Source organism: Melospiza georgiana, chromosome 30, assembly GCF_028018845.1.
Source record: "Melospiza georgiana isolate bMelGeo1 chromosome 30, bMelGeo1.pri, whole genome shotgun sequence".
Lineage (NCBI taxonomy): Eukaryota > Metazoa > Chordata > Aves > Passeriformes > Passerellidae > Melospiza > Melospiza georgiana.
In genome coordinates, this window is record NC_080459.1 from 4,881,888 (window position 1) to 4,889,387 (window position 7,500).

Genomic DNA, 7,500 nt, shown 5'->3' on the forward strand with positions numbered 1-7,500 from the left:
TTTGAAGGACACCTGAAGGCTAGCGGGGCCACGCGGCCGTCACACAGCTGGGGTCGGTAAAGACGCCCTCCCCGGCAGCGGGAGGGGCGACACCTCGCCTGCGACGGGAAGCGAACTGGAAAAGGAGACCGCCCTGCCCGAGCACCGGACACCCCCGCCGTGACTTCCCCGCGACAGAGAAGCCCCGGAAGGAGAGCCGGCCGGCCGAGGGCCCTCTCCGACGCCACCCGAAAAGCCTCATCGATCGGGCGCGCAGCCGAGGAAGGAGCCGCGCCAACAGCGACAAGGGCCCCACGGCCACGGTCCTGGGACAACGGCGACGGCCGCCCAAGCCCCACCTGCGCGCCAACAGCGACAAGGGCCCCACGGCCACGGTCCTGGGACAACGGCGACGGCCGCCCAAGCCCCGCCTGCGGAGCGCTCGCGGCAGAGGAGGAGCGCGGGGGGTGCCGCCACCCGCCCGCCCGTCTTCCCGCGGGCTCCAACGGCTTCCCCTTTCGGCTAGGCAACGGCAGGACTGGGACTGGGCTGGCCCGCCAGGCCGGGGGGACTCGGCTTCCCCTTCCGGCCCGGGGAACCCGGCCGAGCGTGCGAGAAAAAGTGCCACCGGACCGCGCCACCGGCGGCCGGCTCTCCCTTTTCCGGGAAAAAATTGCCGGGGGAGCGGCACGACAAAAAGGCACATGGAGGCGCGTTCGCAACGATCCGTGCTAGCCACGGGGGCCGCGGGCACGGGGCACCGGGGACCCGGGGGGGCGAGACGCGAGACTCACTCCCCCCACGGACCCGCCGGCTTCCCGCTCGCTCCCTTCTCTCTCGCCGCCGCCGCGCGCCCCTTCGTCGCAACGCTTCTCGGTGCCGCGGCTTAGGGCCGCCGGAGAAAAATTAAGAAGATCCGCGGAGGCCGGGCGGGCGCCCCCACTCTGCCCGCACGCCGGCGCGCCTAAACCGCGGAAAAAAAAAAGCCGGGCCCGCGTGGCAACCCAGCCCGCCCGGCATAAGCGGCTCGGTCCGTGCGGCCACGACCGAGGTGGGCGAGGCGCCGCCGCCTCGCCCGGGACAAGTCCGGGGGGCTCCCTCCGTCGGGTGCCGGGTCCGTCAACTCCAAAAAACTCTGCCCGCCAACGCGGGTCCACGGCTTAAGGCCGAGGAAGGGGGATGGTTTCAACAACGCGGGCCGGGGACGGGGCGCCCCGACCCCGGGCTCCGCAGCTTTACCGGGCGGGCCGACCGCCGCCGAGGCGGACCGACAGCCCAAAAAAGTGCCCGCCGAGTGGGCCCCGGCTTAAGGCCAGGCACGAAAGGGACGAGGCGCCGCCGCCTCGCCCGCCACCGCTGCCCAGGGGGGCCGCCCCCCCTTGCGAATCGGCCGGCAGAAGCCGGGCCGGCGCGGGAAAGCTCGCAGCTTCTCTCTCCGCCTCGCCTCGAACGCCAAGCGGTTTCCCTCTCGGATCGTCTTTCGGCAGCCCTTCTCTCTCGGCCTCGCGGGCAGATCGCCCCCGGTCCTCCGGCAGCCCTTCTCTCTCTCGGCCTCGCGGGCAGATCGCCCCGGTCCTCCGGCAGCCCTTCTCTCTTCTCGGCCTCGCGGGCAGATCGCCCCGGTCCTCCGGCAGCCCTTCTCTCTCTCGGCCTCGCGGGCAGATCGCCCCGGTTCTCCGGCAGCCCTTCTCTCTCTCGGCCTCGCGGGCAGATCGCCCCGGTTCTCCGGCAGCCCTTCTCTCTCTCGGCCTCGCGGGCAGATCGCCCCGGTTCTCCGGCAGCCCTTCTCTCTCTCGGCCTCGCGGGCAGATCGCCCCGGTTCTCCGGCAGCCCTTCTCTCTCTCGGCCTCGCGGGCAGATCGCCCCGGTTCTCCGGCAGCCCTTCTCTCTCTCGGCCTCGCGGGCAGATCGCCCCGGTTCTCCGGCAGCCCTTCTCTCTCTCGGCCTCGCGGGCAGATCGCCCCGGTTCTCCGGCAGCCCTTCTCTCTCTCGGCCTCGCGGGCAGATCGCCCCCGGTCCTCCGGCAGCCCTTCTCTCTCTCGGCCTCGCGGGCAGATCGCCCCCGGTCCTCCGGCAGCCCTTCTCTCTCTCGGCCTCGCGGGCAGATCGCCCCCGGTCCTCCGGCAGCCCTTCTCTCTCTCGGCCTCGCGGGCAGATCGCCCCGGTTCTCCGGCAGCCCTTCTCTCTCTCGGCCTCGCGGGCAGATCGCCCCGGTTCTCCGGCAGCCCTTCTCTCTCGGCCTCGCTGTGCCAAGCTTTTCCGGGAAATACGGGAGCCGGGACAAAGCCACAGGCAGACTCGTCCCGGCTAGGCGGCACCTCCTCTGCCCTGCCGACCGCACCACCGCGGTCGCTCCCTTCCGCCTTAAACACAGGCACGGCATGAAGCCAACCTGTGGGGATGCGGCCCGTCACCTCGCTCCCATAATACGGACAGATGAGTCCGAAGGCGCCCAAGCCTCCAAGGGGACTGATGGAGCTCGACCGGGAAAAGGCGCCACCGCAGGCCGCCTCTTACGATGAGGCAGCCGGAGGCAGCCGGCAACAGCGACCCCTTGGAGAACTTCCGCAGCCGGCCGGGACAACAGGTCTACCCAGCACCGGCCGAAATACGACTAAGTCCCGCCGGATCCGGGGTAGACCTGGTGTCCCGCCGGCCCCGGGGTAGACCTGGTGTCCCCGGCCACGGGGTAGACCTGGTGTCCCGCCGGATCCGGGGTAGACCTGGTGTCCCGGGCTCCGGGGTAGACCTGGTGTCCCGCCGGCCCCGGGGTAGACCTGGTGTCCCCGGCCACGGGGTAGACCTGGTGTCCCGCGGGCTCCGGGGTAGACCTGGTGTCCCGCCGGCCCCGGGGTAGACCTGGTGTCCCCGGCCACGGGGTAGACCTGGTGTCCCGCCGGCCCCGGGGTAGACCTGGTGTCCCGGGCTCCGGGGTAGACCTGGTGTCCCGCCGGCCCCGGGGTAGACCTGGTGTCCCCGGCCAGGGGGTAGACCTGGTGTCCCGCGGGATCCGGGGTAGACCTGGTGTCCCGCCGGCCCCGGGGTAGACCTGGTGTCCCCGGCCACGGGGTAGACCTGGTGTCCCGCCGGATCCGGGGTAGACCTGGTGTCCCGGGCTCCGGGGTAGACCTGGTGTCCCGCCGGCCCCGGGGTAGACCTGGTGTCCCCGGCCACGGGGTAGACCTGGTGTCCCGCCGGCCCCGGGGTAGACCTGGTGTCCCGCGGGCTCCGGGGTAGACCTGGTGTCCCGCCGGCCCCGGGGTAGACCTGGTGTCCCCGGCCAGGGGGTAGACCTGGTGTCCCGCGGGATCCGGGGTAGACCTGGTGTCCCGCCGGCCCCGGGGTAGACCTGGTGTCCCCGGCCACGGGGTAGACCTGGTGTCCCGCCGGATCCGGGGTAGACCTGGTGTCCCGAGCTCCGGGGTAGACCTGGTGTCCTGCCGGCCCCGGGGTAGACCTGGTGTCCCGCGGGATCCGGGGTAGACCTGGTGTCCCGCCGGCCCCGGGGTAGACCTGGTGTCCCCGGCCACGGGGTAGACCTGGTGTCCCGCCGGATCCGGGGTAGACCTGGTGTCCCGCCGGCCCCGGGGTAGACCTGGTGTCCCCGGCCACGGGGTAGACCTGGTGTCCCGCCGGATCCGGGGTAGACCTGGTGTCCCGGGCTCCGGGGTAGACCTGGTGTCCCGCCGGCCCCGGGGTAGACCTGGTGTCCCCGGCCACGGGGTAGACCTGGTGTCCCGCCGGCCCCGGGGTAGACCTGGTGTCCCGCCGGCCCCGGGGTAGACCTGGTGTCCCCGGCCACGGGGTAGACCTGGTGTCCCGCCGGATCCGGGGTAGACCTGGTGTCCCGCCGGCCCCGGGGTAGACCTGGTGTCCCCGGCCACGGGGTAGACCTGGTGTCCCGCCGGATCCGGGGTAGACCTGGTGTCCCGCCGGCCCCGGGGTAGACCTGGTGTCCCCGGCCACGGGGTAGACCTGGTGTCCCGCCGGATCCGGGGTAGACCTGGTGTCCCGCCGGCCCCGGGGTAGACCTGGTGTCCCCGGCCACGGGGTAGACCTGGTGTCCCGCCGGCCCCGGGGTAGACCTGGTGTCCCGGGCTCCGGGGTAGACCTGGTGTCCCGCCGGCCCCGGGGTAGACCTGGTGTCCCCGGCCACGGGGTAGACCTGGTGTCCCGCGGGATCCGGGGTAGACCTGGTGTCCCGCCGGCCCCGGGGTAGACCTGGTGTCCCCGGCCACGGGGTAGACCTGGTGTCCCGCCGGATCCGGGGTAGACCTGGTGTCCCGGGCTCCGGGGTAGACCTGGTGTCCCCGACCACGGGGTAGACCTGGTGTCCCGCCGGCCCCGGGGTAGACCTGGTGTCCCGGGCTCCGGGGTAGACCTGGTGTCCCCGGCCACGGGGTAGACCTGGTGTCCCGCCGGATCCGGGGTAGACCTGGTGTCCCGGGCTCCGGGGTAGACCTGGTGTCCCCGGCCACGGGGTAGACCTGGTGTCCCGCCGGATCCGGGGTAGACCTGGTGTCCCGCTGGATCCGGGGTAGACCTGGTGTCCCGCCGGCCCCGGGGTAGACCTGGTGTCCCCGGCCACGGGGTAGACCTGGTGTCCCGCCGGCCCCGGGGTAGACCTGGTGTCCCGGGCGGCGGGGTAGACCTGGTGTCCCGGGCCCCGGGGTAGACCTGGTGTCCTAATAACCGGGGTAGACCTGGTGTCCCGCGGCCCGGGGTAGACCTGGTGTCCCGGGCGGCGGGGTAGACCTGGTGTCCCGCGGCCCGGGGTAGACCTGGTGTCCCGCGGCCCGGGGTAGGCCAGGTGTCCCGGGCCCCGGGGTAGACCTGGTGTCCCGCGGCCCGGGGTAGACCTGGTGTCCAAGGCCCCGGGGTAGACCTGGTGTCCCGGGCGGCGGGGTAGACCTGTTGTCCCGGGCCCCGGGGTAGACCTGGTGTCCCGGGCGGCGGGGTAGACCTGGTGTCCCGGGGCCCGGGGTAGACCTGGTGTCCAAGGCCCCGGGGTAGACCTGGTGTCCCGGGGCCCGGGGTAGACCTGGTGTCCCGGGGCCCGGGGTAGACCTGGTGTCCAAGGTCCCGGGGTAGACCTGGTGTCCCGGGCCCCGGGGTAGACCTTGTGTCCCGCCAGCCCCGGGGTAGACCTGGTGCCTCACCCTCCCCATCGAGCCCGGAGCCGGGCAACGCTCACAGCCTCATATCACCCCGGAGCCAGACGGCTCGATCGGCCCCGTCCCGCGCAATGAACCCCACCCCGCTTTCCAGATTAATACCTACTTCATGGCCGCTCTAGTCGCTTGGAACGAGAAACTCATCCGGAAAAAACAAACAGACCATAACCATTGGCACATTTTATTTCTCCTCCTTTCGTATCCAGAGCACTCCCAGCCGAGCCGACGGGCAACCCGTGCCCCGTGGTCTGCCTGCTGACACGCTGAACTGGCGAAACAGCGCCCCCGCCCCCGCCCCCGCCCCGTCCCACCCACGCCCTCCTGAGACCCTACACAGCCCGGCCCCCCTGGCCCCGATGCGGCTCGCCCCGCCCCGCCCAGCGGTAGAGGCGGCCGCCGCCGGCACCACCGCCAGCACACAGGCGGCCACTTTCGGGCGGGTTCTTTCACGGTCCGCAGAGGTCTTCCGCCCTCGACCTCAGTCCAGGGGGCCGTGGGGGCTCGGTGCCGAGGCGCCCGGGGCCGGCACGAAGCCGCCGGCCCTTGGCCCTCGTCCGCACACAGACACAGATACAGCGCCACACCCACCGACCCCCCCCCCCCCCCCCCGTGCGCACGCTCACTCCCCAAGGTCATCCCTTCAGGCCACCACACCGCCCCCTCGCCGCCCCCCGCCACCTGCCCCCGCCCCCCCGCCGGGCGGCGGGGCACGCCCACCCGCCCGCCCGCCTGCCTGGCTGCCCGTCCGCATGCACGCTCTCGCGTGCCCTCACTCCCTGGCCCTGGCCCCGTCCCCGTCCCCGCCACCGCCCCCTGCCCTTACCCCTGCCCTTGCCGTCTCTGTCGGAGCCGCCCACGCCCGTCGGCGGTTGGGGGCGCCCCACCCAGCCTCTCCCATCAGCCTCCCTGGGGCCGTCTGCATACCTTTCCCGCTTGCTAGGCACCCGTAGAGGAAGGCCGGCCAGGGACCACAGGTCTAGCCACGGGCTAGGCGGCCGTGAGCTAGGGCCGGCGCGGGACACCAGGTCTACCCCGGGCCCTGGGACACCAGGTCTACCCCGCCGCCCGGGACAACAGGTCTATCCCCCGGGGCGGGCGGGACACCAGGTCTACCCCGGGGACATGGACACCAGGTCTACCCCGGGGCCCGGGACACCAGGTCTACCCCGGGGCCTTGGACACCAGGTCTACCCCGGGGCCCGGGACACCAGGTCTACCCCGGGCCCTGGGACACCAGGTCTACCCCGCCGCCCGGGACAACAGGTCTACCCCGGGGCCTTGGACACCAGGTCTACCCAGGGTATTAGGACACCAGGTCTACCCCGGGCCCTGGGACACCAGGTCTACCCCGCCGCCCGGGACACCAGGTCTACCCCGGGCCCTGGGACACCAGGTCTACCCCGCCGCCCGGGACACCAGGTCTACCCCGGGTCCTGGGACACCAGGTCTACCCCGCCGCCCGGGACACCAGGTCTACCCCGGGGACTTGGACACCAGGTCTACCCCGGGCCCTGGGACACCAGGTCTACCCCGCCGCCCGGGACACCAGGTCTACCCCGGGCCCTGGGACACCAGGTCTACCCCGCCGCCCGGGGCACCAGGTCTACCCCGGGGACTTGGACACCAGGTCTACCCCGCCGCCCGGGACACCAGGTCTACCCCGGGGACTTGGACACCAGGTCTACCCCGGGCCCTGGGACACCAGGTCTACCCCGCCGCCCGGGACACCAGGTCTACCCCGGGCCCTGGGACACCAGGTCTACCCCGCCGCCCGGGACACCAGGTCTACCCCGGGGACTTGGACACCAGGTCTACCCCGGGCCCTGGGACACCAGGTCTACCCCGCCGCCCGGGACACCAGGTCTACCCCGGGCCCTGGGACACCAGGTCTACCCCGCCGCCCGGGACACCAGGTCTACCCCGGGTCCTGGGACACCAGGTCTACCCCGCCGCCCGGGACACCAGGTCTACCCCGGGGACTTGGACACCAGGTCTACCCCGGGCCCTGGGACACCAGGTCTACCCCGGGGCCAGCGGGACACCAGGTCTACCCCGGGCCCTGGGACACCAGGTCTACCCCGCCGCCCGGGACAACAGGTCTATCCCCCGGGGCGGGCGGGACACCAGGTCTACCCCGGGGACATGGACACCAGGTCTACCCCGGGGCCCGGGACACCAGGTCTACCCCGGGCCCTGGGACACCAGGTCTACCCCGCCGCCCGGGACACCAGGTCTACCCCGGGGCCTTGGACACCAGGTCTACCCCGGGGACTTGGACACCAGGTCTACCCCGCCGCCCGGGACACCAGGTCTACCCCGGGCCCTGGGACACCAGGTCTACCCCGGG